Below are 13,984 nucleotides of genomic sequence, written 5' to 3'. Positions count from 1 at the left end.
ATCCATCCTCCTCCTTACCTCTGCTCTTTGATGCTGCCTTCAGCGACCATCATCCCACCGGGCCTCTCCGACTCCTCCGCACTGCCAGCGCCATCCATCCGCTCCGCCGGGGCCACACCAGCGCCATCCATCCGCTCCGCCTCCATCATATCCCCGCCGGGACCAGGCCAGCGCCGTCAACCCCGCTCCATGATGTCCCCGCCGGGCAGGAGGTCAGCTGACCGACCTCTCGAAGCTCCCATCTCCGCCGAGCCCCGCCCCTCCGCTGCACTCACACAGACACACAGCGCAGCTCCAGAGGGACAGGCTGGAGCAAAGGAGTCCCGGAGCGGCGCTGTGAGATGAGTACGGTGGGGCGCTCAGCGGGAAACATGGGGGATTGGTGGCGCCGGTGGAACACCACAGGGGGGGCGAGAGAGCAGAAGAGGAGCTCACACTGGGCAGAGGCCGTAGTTGCGCCCTAGGTGGTAGTGCGCCCTAGGCGGCTGCCTACTTCGCCTAGTGGTAGCGCCGGCCCTGCTCTGAGATCAAATGAGATTTGGCTCTTTCAGGGTGATGCAGCCATAGTAGATTTTTTCAGGCACGCTCAACCGTCTTGACAAATGCCAAGATGGTCACCTTAGGAAACAAACAAAAAAAACAAGTCAACACCAACAACATAAAAAGAAGCCTACCGCACCTAGTATTTCCAGGCGGTCTCCCATCCAGGTATTAACAAGGCGCGACCCTTTCTAGCCTCTGAGATCAGCAGAGATTGGGCGCTTTCAGGGGGATGTGCCCATAGGCAATCTCTTTGGGCACTCTCATCCCTCTTGAAAAATGCCAAGATAGTCACCCTGGGAAACAAGCGAAAAAAAACAGGTCAACGCCAACAACATAAAAAGAAGAATACGGCACCTGGTATTCCAAGGCCGTCTCCCATTCAAGTACTAACTAGGCCCAACCCTTCTTAGCCTCTGAGATCAGAAGAGATAGGGTGCTTTCAGGGTGATGTGGCTGTAAGCGATCTCTTTAGGCACTCTCAACCCTCTTGACAAATGCCAAGATGATCCCTTTGGGAAACAAGCGAAAAAAACAGGTCAACACCAACAACATAAAAAGAAGCCTGCGGCATCTGGAAAACCCAGGCGGTCTCCCATCCAGGTACAAACCAGGCCCAACCCTGCTTAGCCTCTGAGACCAAACGAGATTGGGCGCTTTCAGGGTGTTGTGCCCATAGGCAATTTCTTTGTGCACTCTCAACCCTCTTGACACATGCCAAGATGGTCACCTTGGGAAACAAGGGAAAAAAAACAGGTCAACGCGACAACATAATGAGAAGCCTACGGCACCTGGTATTCCCAAGCTTTCTCCCATCCAGGTACTAACCAGGCCCATCGCTGCTTAGCCTCCGAGATCAGATGAGATTAGGCTCTTTCAGGGTGATTTGGCTGTAGGCACTCTCTTTGGGCACTCTGAAGCCTCTTGACAAAGGCCAAGATGGTCACCTTGGGAAACAAGCTAAAAAAAACAGGTCAAAGCCAACAACATAAAAAGAAGCCTACGGCATCCAGTATTCCCAGGCGATCTCCCAATCAAGACACTAACCAGACCAGATCCTTCTATGGCACCTGGTCTTCCCAGGCAGTCTCCCATCCAGGTACTAACCAGGCCTGACGCTGCTTAGCCTCTGAAATCAGACGAGATCGGGTGCTTTCAGGTTGATGTGGCCGTAAGCGTTCTCTTCAAGACACGCCTAACCCTCTTGACAAACGCCAAGATGGTCGCCTTGAGAACAACAGACAAAGCCAACAACATAAAAGGAAGCCTATGGGCTTACAGCGGACCTTAAAAGATGGGACCCACTAGCTCTGTCATGTTTCGGACGCTGTAATGTGTTGAAGATGAACGCGTTGCCACGACTTCTGTATCTACTACAAGCCTTACCTATCAAAATACCCCAGACTTTCTTTCATTCGGTTCGCTCAATCTTTATCAAGTTCCTCTGGCGCGGAAAACATATGCGTATTGGTAGGGCAATGCTATTGCGACCGAAATTGCGGGGAGGTATTGGCTTCCCGGACCCTGCTCTATATTACACAGCGAGGCACATGACACCGGTGGTTGACTGGTGCCGGTGTTCTGCCATATACTGTCCGGCCATGATATAGTGTCCGCTGTGTACTCCGAAGCTGAACGGCTCCTGCGCGGTGAGTGGAGGTGGTAGCCCCACCATCCAAGCGGACATAGGGTTGTGAATATTAGCCACTTCCCGACCAGCGCACGACGATGTACGTCGACAGCATGGCACGGGCAGGCATATTGGCGTACATGTACGTCCAATATTCGTTGCCGCCGTGCCATCGGGAGCGCGCCGCCGGCGGCGCGCTCCCGCGCTGGTCGGGACCCCCGTGAGTCCGGTCGCGGGACCCGCGGACTCGATCGCCGCGGGCATCCCCGCGATCGTCTCACGGAGCCGCGGAAGTGAGGAAATGCTGTATAAACAACATTTTCTCATTCTGCCTAGCAACTAGTGACGCTGATCTCTGCTCCATGTGATTGGAGCAGAGATCAGTGTACACTAAATGAAAGCCCAACCCCCCCACAGTTAGTAACACTCCCCTAGGAACACTTAACCCCTACACTGCCACCCACTGGTTAACCCTTTCACTGCCAGTGTCATTTACACAGGAATCACTGCATTTATATAGCAGTGATTACTGTATAAATGACAATGGTCCCAAAAATGTGTCAAAAATGTCCGATGGGTCCCCGACAATGTCGCAGTCACAATAAAAATCGCAGATCGCCGCCATTACTAGTAAAAATAAAATAATTAAAAATTATTAATAAAAATGCTATAAAACTATCCCTATTTTGTAAACGCTATAACTTTTGCGCAAACCAATCAATAATCGCTTATTGCGATTTTTTTTACCAAAAATATGTAGACGAATACGTATTGGCCTAAATTGAGGGAAAAAAATGTTTTTTTATATATTTTTGGGGGATATTTATTATAACAAAAGGTAAAAAAATAATGTGTTTTTTTCAAAATTGTCGCTCTATTTTTGTTTATAGCGCAAAAAATAAAAACCGCAGGGGTGATCAAATACCACCAAAAGAAAGCTCTATTTGTGGGAAAAAAAGGACGTTAATTTTGTTTGAGAGCCATGTCGCACGACCGCGCAATTGTCAGTTAAAGCGACGCAGTGCCGAATCGCAAAAAGTGGTCTGGTCTTTGACCAGCAAATTGGTCCGGTCTGAAAGTGGTTAGAGGGCCCCTCGCAGGCGAGCTTCGCTCGCCACGCTTCGGGCTTGGCTTCGCTGCGCTCGGCTCTTTTATATTCTTACTCTATGTCCACTTGGATAGTGGGGATAGAACCTGTACTCAGTGCGCAGGTGCCGTTCATGCTCGCAATTTTTGGAATCTGTGTTGCTGTGTACTGCGCATGCGCAGTACACAGCGGACACTATCCGATGGGGGACCATATGTGATAAGACACCGGCATGGGGAACTGAAGCTATGGGTCAAGCTAGAGCAGGAGATGGCGCGGGTTCCACTGGCTGGTCTGCCTTGGGCGGGGAGGCCATTGGAGCCCTGTGTGACTACTCACCCATTAATTGGCCCCTCGCTCGCCGAGATGGATAGTTTTTTTTACCTTTCCCACCTGACTAACTTCCCTTCTCCTATGACCCCAATTATTGGACATCCTAGATTCCCTCCGGGCCTGTCTGACCAGGCCTTTACCAGGCAAGCCCCGAAAGGGCTTCTGAGAGCAGCCCTATTTCTTGGACCCACGGGCTTGATTCCCATGGGAACCATACTGCTAACGCAAGTACCTGTTGCATTGGATAGCTGGAGAGCTAGACAGCTAATCCATTTCCTCGGATCACTACCTAACCATTCGTTCTTCTCTAGACAATTCCACCCCTTCAAGGAACTTTGCCTGGATGATGGCCCAATTCATGGTTCCCTCTCTAGGTCCTACCTAGTCCTGACAGATGCACAATCCTCCACGGATCCACCCTTCCTAGCTAAATGGAAAAGGGACTTACAAACTACATTCTCCAAACCACAGAAGGACAGAATACTCTTTTTCGCCCATAAGTCGTCACTCTGCAGTAAATATCAGGAGATCTCATATAAGCTGATCACATGCTGGTATCGTACACCGGTGGTGTTGGCCAAAATATTCCCCGGTCAATCTGACCGCTGCTGTCGCTGTGGGCAACAGGCTGGCACCATTCTCCACATTTTCTGGGAATGCCCTAAATTACAAACATTCGGGCAGCCTGTCCTGAGACTCATCCACAAGTTCACAGACATTTCCTTAGCCAATGATCCCGCAGCAGTTCTTCTCAATCTAACTCCTATGTCGATAAAGCGTTATCATAAGTCCTTACTTAAACATCTCCTCAAGGCAGCTAGGGCCTGCATCCCAAGTCAGTGGAAAGAGCAATCTGCTCCAATGGTGACCCAGTGGTTCGCAAGGGTTAATGATATTGAATGAATGGAAGACCTGACTGCCACAATGAGGGATAAAACGGAGGAGCATGGGAACAGATGGTTCTACTGGACCCAGTTTCGCTTTTCGGAAGAATACCTCCGCGAGACATAGTAAGCTCATGGTGATCGTTGGAGATCGCTGTTACAAACGTTGGACAGCTGATGAGCTGGTGAGCCGAGGGCGTCTCTTGCTCCCTGGGAGGGGACCCCATCCTATCCACTCTACCCACGACACCCCCTTACCCCTTCTTTTCCTTTTCTGCCATTTCCTTCCCCAATCTTCTCTTTCCCCTTCTCCCTCCTTTCAGTTCTACTATTTCCCTTCTTAACTCAAAAAAGGGAAAAGAAAATGGTATGTTCCGACCCCATTTGACTACTACACAATACTCTTCCTCTATCTATGGATATCTAAACTCTTCGAAGGTAGCAGGGCTAGTATCAATAATATTTTAAGTGGTAGAGGATCCCAACGAGATGGAGCTTTAATCTCATCTTGATATGACCGCAAAGCTGTACACGTGCTATTCTCCTCGGACTTCTTACCATTGGCTCTGATATCCATGCAATATGATCGTTTGTTTGTAACTATTTGTATCACACATTCTGTGAAGTTGCCTTTGCATTGTATGTCGCATACTACTAAATAAAAAAAAAAAAAAAAAAAAAAAAGCCTATGGCATCTGGTATTTCCAGGCGGTCTCCCATCCAGGTACTAACCAGGCCCGACACTGTTTAGCATCCGAGATCAGACGAGATTGGGCGCTTTCAGGGTGATGGGGCCGTAGGTGATCTCTTTGGGTACTCTCAACCCTCTTGACAAACGCCAAGATGGTCACCTTGGGAAACAAGTGAAAAAAAAACCAGGTCAAGGCCAACAACATAAAAAGAAGCCTACAGCACCTAGTATTCCCAGGTGGTCTCCAATCCAGGTACTAGCAAGGCCCAACCCTGTTTAGCTTCTGAGATCAGAGGAGATCGGGCGCTTTCAGGGTTATGTGCCCATAGGCAATCTCTTTGGGCATTCTCAACCCTCTTGACAAATGCCAAGATAGTCACCTTGAGATACAAGCGAAAAAAAACAGGTCAATGTCAACAACATAAAAAGAAGAATACGGCACCTGGTATTCCAACGCCATCTCCCATCCAGGTACTAACTAGGCCCAACCCTTCTTAGCCTCAGAGAAGAGAAGAGATAGGGCTCTTTCAGGGTGATGCTGCTGTAAGCGATCTCTTTGGGCACTCTCATCCCTCTTGACAAATGCCAAGATGGTCACCTTGGAAAACAAGCAAAAAAAAAAAAACGAATCAACGCCAACAACATAAAAAGAAGCCTACAATAACTGGTATTCCCAGGTGGTCTCCCATCCAGGTACTAACCAGGCCCGACTCTTCTTAGCCTCCAAGGTCAGACGAGATTGGGTGCTTTCAGAGTGATGTGGCCATAGGCAATCTCTTCAGGCACTCTCAACCCTCTTGACAAACACCAAGATGGTCACTTTGGGAAACAAGCGGAAAAAAAACAGGTCAACGCCAACAACATAAAAAGAAGTCTACGACACCTGGAATTCCCAGGCGGTCTCCCCTCCAGGTACTAACAAGGCCTGACTCTTCTTAGCTTCCAACATCAAACGTGATCGGGTGCTTTCAGGGTGATGTGCCTGTAGGCAATCTCTTCAGGCACTTTCAACCCTCTTGACAAACGCCAAGATGGTCACCTTGGGAAACAAGCAAAAAAATAAAAATAAGTCGGAAGCTAGAGACAATACGGCCCGAGTCCTCAATTTAATCCATGCGGCGCATGTACAGGAAAGGCCCTTGCTTATGTTGTCAACGGACGTGGAGAAGGCCTTTGACAGGGTGGCCTGGCACTTTATGCAGGCCACCCTGAAACATATAGGTCCAATATATATATATATATCCAATGCAACAGGTACTTGCTCTAGCAGTATGGTCCCCATGGGAATCAAGCCCGTGGGTCCAAGAAATAGGGCTTCTCTCAGAAGCCCTTTCGGGGCTTGCCTGGTAAAGGCCTGGTCAGACAGGCCCGGAGGGAATCTAGGATGTCCAATAATTGGGGTCATAGGAGAAGGGAAGTTAGTCAGGTGGGAAAGGTGAAAAAAACTATCCATCTCGGCGAGCGAGGGGCCAATTAACGGGTGAGTAGTCACACAGGGCTCCAATGGCCTCCCCGCCCAAGGCAGACCAGCCAGTGGAACCCGCACCATCTCCTGCTCTAGCTTGACCCATAGCTTCAGTTCCCCATGCCGGTGTCTTATCACATATGGTCCCCCATCGGATAGTGTCCGCTGTGTACTGCGCATGCGCAGCGAGGCCAAGCCCGAAGCGTGGCGAGCGAAGCTCGCCTGCGAGGGGCCCTCTAATATTCACAACCCTATGTCCACTTGGATGGTGGGGCTACCACCTCCACTCACCGCGCATGAAAATCTCCGAAGCTTCGTCTGCTCCGTACTGCGCATGCGCAGTACGGCGCAGACACTATATCATGGCCGGACAGTATATGGCAGAACACCGGCACCAGTCAACACCGGTGTCATGTGCGTCGCTGTGTAATAAAGAGCAGGGTCCGGGAAGCCAATACCTCCCCGCAATTTCGGTCGCAATAGCATTGCCCTACCAATACGCATATGTTTTCCACGCCAGAGGAACTTGATAAAGATTGAGCGAACCGCATGAAAGAAAGTCTGGGGTATTTTGATAGGTAAGGCTTGTAGTAGATACAGAAGTCGTGGCAACGCGTTCATCTTCAACACATTACAGCGTCCGAACTATGACAGAGCTAGTGGGTCCCATCTTTTAGGGTCCACTGTAAGCCCATAGGCTTCTTTTTATGTTGTTGGCTTTGACCTGTTTTTTTTGCTTGTTTCTCAAGGCGACCATCTTGCCGTTTGTCAAGAGGGTTGGGCGTGTCTTGAAGAGAACGCTTACGGCCACATCAACCTGAAAGCACCCGATCTCGTCTGATTTCAGAGGCTAAGCAGCGTCAGGCCTGGTTAGTACCTGGATGGGAGACTGCCTGGGAAGACCAGGTGCCATAGAAGGATCTGGTCTGGTTAGTGTCTTGATTGGGAGATCGCCTGGGAATACTGGATGCCGTAGGCTTCTTTTTATGTTGTTGGCTTTGACCTGTTTTTTTTAGCTTGTTTCCCAAGGTGACCATCTTGGCCTTTGTCAAGAGGCTTCAGAGTGCCCAAAGAGAGTGCCTACGGCCAAATCACCCTGAAAGAGCCCAATCTCATCTGATCTCGAAGGCTAAGCAGCGATGGGCCTGGTTAGTTCCTGGATGGGAGACAGCTTGGGAATACCAGGTGCCATAGGCTTCTCATTATGTTGTCGGCGTTGACCTGTTTTATTTTCCCTTGTTTCCCAAGGTGACCATCTTGGCATGTGTCAAGAGGGTTGAGAGTGCACAAAGAAATTGCCTACGAGCACAACAACCTGAAAGCGCCCAATCTCGCTTGGTCTCAGAGGCTAAGCAGGGTTGGGCCTGGTTTGTACCTGGATGGGAGACCGCCTGGGTTTTCCAGATGCCGCAGGCTTCTTTTTATGTTGTTGGTGACCTGTTTTTTTCGCTTGTTTCCCAAAGTGATCATCTTGCCATTTGTCAAGAGGGTTGAGAGTGCCCAAAGAGATCGCTTACAGCCACATCACCCTGAAAGCACCCTATCTCTTCTGATCTCAGAGGCTAAGAAGGGTTGGGCCTAGTTAGTACTTGAATGGGAGACGGCCTTGGAATACCAGGTGCCGTATTCTTCTTTTTATGTTGTTGGCGTTGACCTGTTTTTTTTCGCTTGTTTCCCAGGGTTTTGGCATTTTTCAAGAGGGATGAGAGTGCCCAAAGAGATTGCCTATGGACACATCACCCTGAAAGCGCCCAATCTCCGCTGATCTCAGAGGCTAGAAAGGGACGCGCCTTGTTAATACCTGGATGGGAGACCGCGTGGAAATACTAGGTGCGGTAGGCTTCTTTTTATGTTGTTGGCATTGACTTGTTTTTTTTGTTTGTTTCCCAAGGTGACCATCTTGGCGTTTGTCAAGAGGGTTGAGCGTGCCTGAAAAAATCTACTATGGCTGCATCACCCTGAAAGAGCCAAATCTCATTTGATCTCAGAGGCTAAGCAGGTTTGGGACCTGGTTAGTACGTGGATGGGAGACCGCCTGAGATTTCTCGATGCCATAGGCTTTTTTTTTAAGTTGTTGGCATTGACTTATTTTTTATTTTTTGTTTTATTCTTTTACTAAGTATAAGTAGAACAACACAAATGTAACAGTCAACCATACAGCATGACCCAGGGTCACAATTACATGGTAACAAAAAATAGGCAGCCAAATAACTCTGGGTTCTCAGAGGGGAGTCCTAGAGTTTCATGCAGAAAAGAGAGAAACCCCACCTCCGACATGTAGTACAGTATAACTAATGCAGCTCCGTTCGGACAAATGTAATCATGGAGAACAACTGGGACCACAGCGAGCCAGCTTATCATGACCTACGTGAACCAGAGTAAAATATGAGCCGGTCGTGTCCAGAACCCTGGGGTTCTTCTGGGTCCCAAAGGCTAGTAAGGAGACAAGGCATAGTCAAAAGGGAGGACGGGGGAAGAAGAGAGTGCAAAGACGGAGAGAGAGGAGGGGGGGGATGGCGGCTGGGAAAAATAGAAAAATAAAGACAAAAAATGAGGGGGGGGGGAATGCCACCCAGGGCAGACATGGCCTACGTAGGTAAACGTTAAATGTTCAGTCGTTTTCTGGGACAGGGGCGCTGCTCACCTCCCGAATGTAGTCTCAAGTACCAGTAAAATACCTCCAGGGCCTCCATGTAACACTAAATGCCTCTTCAGTGTTGTGAAGGGTGGCGGTCAATTCTTCCATCCGGAGAATATGATTGACTTTGGAATACCACAGCACCTTGGATGGGGGCTGAGGCTGCCTCCACAGTGTGGGAAAGCAGACCCGGGCGGCGTTCAGGAGTTGCATCGTGAGGGTTTTTTTGTATTTTCGAACAGGCTGTTCGGTCAAGTGTAGAAGGCACGCTGCTGGGTTGTCTGCGATATCTACATTTCTGAGAGTTTTTATCGTCCCGGTCACCTCCACCCAAAAGTTCCTCAAGGCCGGGCATGCCCAGAAAATGTGTCCCATGGTCCCCGTATCTGAATTGCACCTCCAACAAACATCCGGGATCGATCTATTCATTTTATTCAGAAGGTATGGGACTCTATACCAGCGTGAGACTATCTTGTATCCTGATTCTTGATATTGGTTTGCGATGGAAGCTTTATGTACTAATGTCAGGATCTTCCCTATCTGTTGTGGGGTAAATGTGTTGCCAAATGCAATCTCCCATTTGTGGATAAATGGTGGGGTCGACTCTTCCTCCTGACTACTTAATATGTTGTACAGGAGGGAGAGGGTGTGTCGCACAGGTTCCTTTTTGTGACAGATGACTCATAGGGCGTCAGGTCTCTAGGAGTGTAGGGGGCCCTTTGTATGGCCAGAAGAAAGTGACGAAGTTGATAAGCATTAAACAATTCAAGCGGAGGGTCAGAAAGCTCGGCGACAGTTTGCGTGGTCGGGAGCCCTCCCCGAGGGCCACACCTCTCCCAGACGCTGTTTCCCCACCACTGTCAACTGTCTCAGTTTATTGTTGGTAAATCCCGGTGGGAAGTCTGGATTACCTATAACCGGAGTCATTGGTGACGGCAGGGGAGCAATGTGTGTGCAGCGGAACAACCTCCGCACAACAGCCAACGTAGCTCCCACTACGGGGTGATCTCTGAGGTCTTTTGGTAGGGAGGACAGGAGCCACGGGGAGGTCAATAGGGGAATGGATCCATCCTCAATCTCCATCTCCACCCACTGCTTGTGTGGGCCATTACAATGCCAATCAACGACTCTCGCTAGCAGAGTCGCTCTGTTGTATTGTCTCAGATCTGGGAGACCCAGACCCCCCTTGTCCTTTGGTCTGGCAAGCAATTGCAAACGGGCTCTGGGCGGTTTGCGTGCCCAAATAAAGTCCCGGAGCAGCAGCTGCAGTTGTCTGAAAAAAATTGGGGGTAACCGGATCGGTAATGTCTGAAACAAGTATAAGATCCGCGGGAGGGCCGTCATTTTGAATGCATTACAGCGCCCGAACCGGGTCAGTGTTAAAGCATGCCAGTTTCCCAAATCAGATTTCAGTCTATTCAGGAGAGGGACAAAATTAAGCGGGTACAATTGCGCCAAATCCGCTGCGATGTCAACGCCCAGGTAACGTATAGATTTTTCAGCTCAGTAGAATGGAAAAGCGGAGCGTAGCCTCCTGGCCTCACCATCCGGGACCGATATATTCAATACAGCCGACGGTGCAATTGATTTTATAGTTTGATAGGCTGCCGTATCGCCGGAGAGCCGCGAGTATATTGGGAAGCGAAATGTGTGGATTGGAGACGAAAAAAATTAGATCGTCAGCGCATGCCGCAATTTTGTGGTGTGCCGAGGGTTTGGATATGCCAGTAATATTCGGGTCATTCCGAACGTGACACATAAGTGGTTCCAGTGTCAGAATAAAAATTAGGGGAGACAGAGTACACCCCTGCCTCGTCCCATTAGTGATGGGGAAAGAGTCCGAGCACTCTGAAAGCACCCAATCTCATCTGATCTTGGAGGCTAAGAAGAGTCAGGCCTGGTTAGTACCTGGATGGGAGACCACCTGGGAATACCAGTTATTGTAGGCTTCTTTTTATGTTGTTGGCCTTGATTCGTTTTGTTTTTTTTTCGCTTGTTTCCCAAGGTGACCATCTTGGCATTTGTCAAGAGGGTTGAGAGTGCCCAAAGAGTTCGCTTACAGCAGCATCACCCTGAAAGAGCCCTATCTCTTCGCATCTCTGAGGCTAAGAAGGGTTGGGCCTAGTTAGTCCCTGGATGGGAGATGGCTTTGGAATACCAGGTGCCGTAGTCTTCTTTTTATGTTGTTGACATTGACCTTTTTTTTTTCCGCTTGTTTCCCAAGGTGACTATCTTGGCATTTGTCAAGAGGGTTGAGAGTGCCCAAAGAGATTGCCTATGGGCACATAAGCCTGAAAGCGCCCGATCTCCTCTGATCTCAGAGGCTAAACAGGGTCGGGCCTTGCTAGTACCTGGATTGGAGACCACCTGGGAATACTAGGTGCTGAAGGCTTATTTTTATGTTGTTGGCGTTGACTTGTTTTTTTTTTTTTGTTTGTTTACCAAGGTGACCATCTTGGTGTTTGTCAAGAGGGTTGAGAGTGCTTGAAGAGCTCGCCTATGGCCACATAACCCTGAAAGCAACAGATCTCATCTGATCTCAGAGACTAAACAGGGTCGGGCCTTGTTAATACCTGGATGGGAGACCACCTGGGAATACTAGGTGCTGTAGACTTCTTCTCATGTTGTTGGCGTTGACTTGATTTTTTTGTTTGTTTCCCAAGGTGACCATATTGGCGTTAGTCAAGGTTGAGAGTGCCTGAAGAAATCTCCTACGGCCACACCACCCTAAAAGAGCCCAATCTCTATCTGATCTCAGAGGCTAAGCAGGGTTGGGACCAGTTTAGTACCTGGATGGGAGACCGCCTGGGATTTCCAGATGCCGTAGGCATCTTTTTATGTTGTGGCCATTGACCTATTTTTTTCCGCTTGTTTCCAAGGTGACCATCTTGGTGTTTGTCAAGAGAGTTGAGAGTGCCTGAAGATATCGGCTACGGCCACATCACCCTGAATCTGTTCCATCTCGTCTGATCTTGGAGGCTAAGCAGACCAGCAGGCCTGGTTAATGCCTGTATGGGAAACCGCCTGGGAATACCAGGTGTCGTAGGCTTCTTTTTTTTTTCAAATATAATTTTTTCTCCAAATAGGGGAAGACGGTCCCCCGAGTACATAATGCAACAGAGAAATACAGAGCAAAAAGCAGCTGAACAATACTTGATACAGGTATATTCGCAACTGTGAGTCTGCCTTCCATCAATCACAATGATTCGAGGCACGGATAAAGTACTGTACCAAGATCCAGGGTCACACAAACCCCCAGGTCCCTCCGGCATAATCCATCCAGAGGGGGGTGTGGGGCCGTCATTCCCAATTTTCCACTATTTCCAAAAGAGAGAGGGGGTGGAGGGGGTGAGAGATAGGGGAGGTAGGCAGAAAAGAGAAGGGTTGAAAGATCAGAAAAGGAGAAGAGGGGACGAGACACGATGGCAGCCACTGTCCAAGGGGCCAGTCAAGGAAAGCTCAGAGCACTAAGGCGATAGCAGGCGACATCCTTCCAGCAAGAATATAAAGGTATTCCAGATGTCTCAGGTTTTTTTTAAAAATTCTTGTATACCTTGTGATGTGAGGATCAAGTCCTCCATTTTTTTTAATGTCCTCTATTTTCCTAAGCCAGTGGGTAATGAAAGGGGGGGAACATTTTTTCCAATAGAGAGGGATGCAGGATTTCGCCGCATTTATCACATGCCGTAAAATAGATTTTTTTGTACTTCTTAAAGGGGAGGGCCACCCTGAAAAACAAAAAAATGTTAAAAATTACAAAAAATCTAAAAAAAAAAAAATGAAAAAAAATTTTTTTTTTTACTTACCAGAAATGCCTGTTGCTAGGCACTTTCTCCTAATCTTCCTCTTCCTCCTCCGCGGAGATCTTCTGTCTTCTGTCTTCGTCGCGGCGTCTTCTGGGTAATGAGTCGCGCTGTGTTCTGGGAACTGTGTGTTCCAGAACACAGCGCGTCCCATTCAGAAAGCGCTGTGGGACTCGCGCATGCGCAGTAGCTGCGGGACTCGCGCATGCGCAGTAGGAAACGGGCAGTGAAGCCATAAGGCTCCGCTGCCTGTTTCCCTTACAAGGGATGGCGGCGCCGGGACCCGAGAGCCGAGGGACGGGTCGGCCTCGGGCGGCCGACATCGCGGGCGCCCTGGACAGGTGAGTGTGTTTATTAAGTCAGCAGCTGCAGTGTTTGCAGCTGCTGACTTTTTTTTTTTTTTTTTTTATAACCGGCCCTCCACTTTAATGGGAATCTGTGAATGGTGCAAGAGAAAGAATGCAGCCTCTTCCTGGATGGAGAAGTCTGTGAATTTTTGTGTTATGCATCGGATCTCTGTCCAGAAGTCCACCAAGCTGAGGCAGGACCAAAAAATGTGCAGCAACGTGCCCTCTTCTTCTCCACACCTCCAGCATATGTTCGAGGAAGAGGAGAAACATTTCTGCAGCTTTGATGGTGTCAAATACCACCTGGTGAGAAGTTTAAAATTCGTCTCCTGTATCTTCGTGCACAGCGACATTTTGAGAGCCAAAGTGATAATGCGTTGTCTCTGTGCTGGGGAAAATTAGCAATTAAGGTCCTTTTCCCAGTTGGACAGACAGGTTAAGTGTGGGTAATCTGTTTGAGAGAGAATGTGGGCCAAAGGGCCTTCGCTCCTGCATAGAGTCTCAAACTCCGACTGAGGGCGGGCGAACGTTTGAGGATTGGGGATGGAATGGAGAAAATGATGTAG

The 13,984-nt window shown here is 49.1% G+C and overlaps 6 pseudogenes; 2 read left to right on the top strand and 4 right to left on the bottom strand.

The window, feature by feature from the left end:
* Positions 1 to 1,319: 1,319 nt before the first annotated feature.
* Positions 1,320 to 1,438, bottom strand: LOC143949914 (5S ribosomal RNA; annotated as a pseudogene).
* A 3,719-nt stretch (positions 1,439 to 5,157) lies between these two features.
* LOC143949212 (5S ribosomal RNA) lies at positions 5,158 to 5,276 on the bottom strand (annotated as a pseudogene).
* Positions 5,277 to 5,377: 101 nt separating this feature from the next.
* On the bottom strand, positions 5,378 to 5,496 carry LOC143948749 (5S ribosomal RNA; annotated as a pseudogene).
* A 321-nt stretch (positions 5,497 to 5,817) lies between these two features.
* LOC143946583 (5S ribosomal RNA) lies at positions 5,818 to 5,936 on the bottom strand (annotated as a pseudogene).
* A 1,772-nt stretch (positions 5,937 to 7,708) lies between these two features.
* LOC143949649 (5S ribosomal RNA) lies at positions 7,709 to 7,827 on the top strand (annotated as a pseudogene).
* Positions 7,828 to 11,763: 3,936 nt separating this feature from the next.
* Positions 11,764 to 11,882, top strand: LOC143949469 (5S ribosomal RNA; annotated as a pseudogene).
* The last annotated feature ends 2,102 nt before the right edge of the window (positions 11,883 to 13,984 follow it).

This window comes from Lithobates pipiens, unplaced genomic scaffold (genome assembly GCF_037356315.1).
Source record: "Lithobates pipiens isolate NorthernLeopardFrog02 unplaced genomic scaffold, aLitPip1_a1.2 Scaffold_30, whole genome shotgun sequence".
In the NCBI taxonomy this organism is placed as follows: domain Eukaryota; kingdom Metazoa; phylum Chordata; class Amphibia; order Anura; family Ranidae; genus Lithobates; species Lithobates pipiens.
This window is presented reverse-complemented; position numbering and strand designations above follow the sequence as displayed.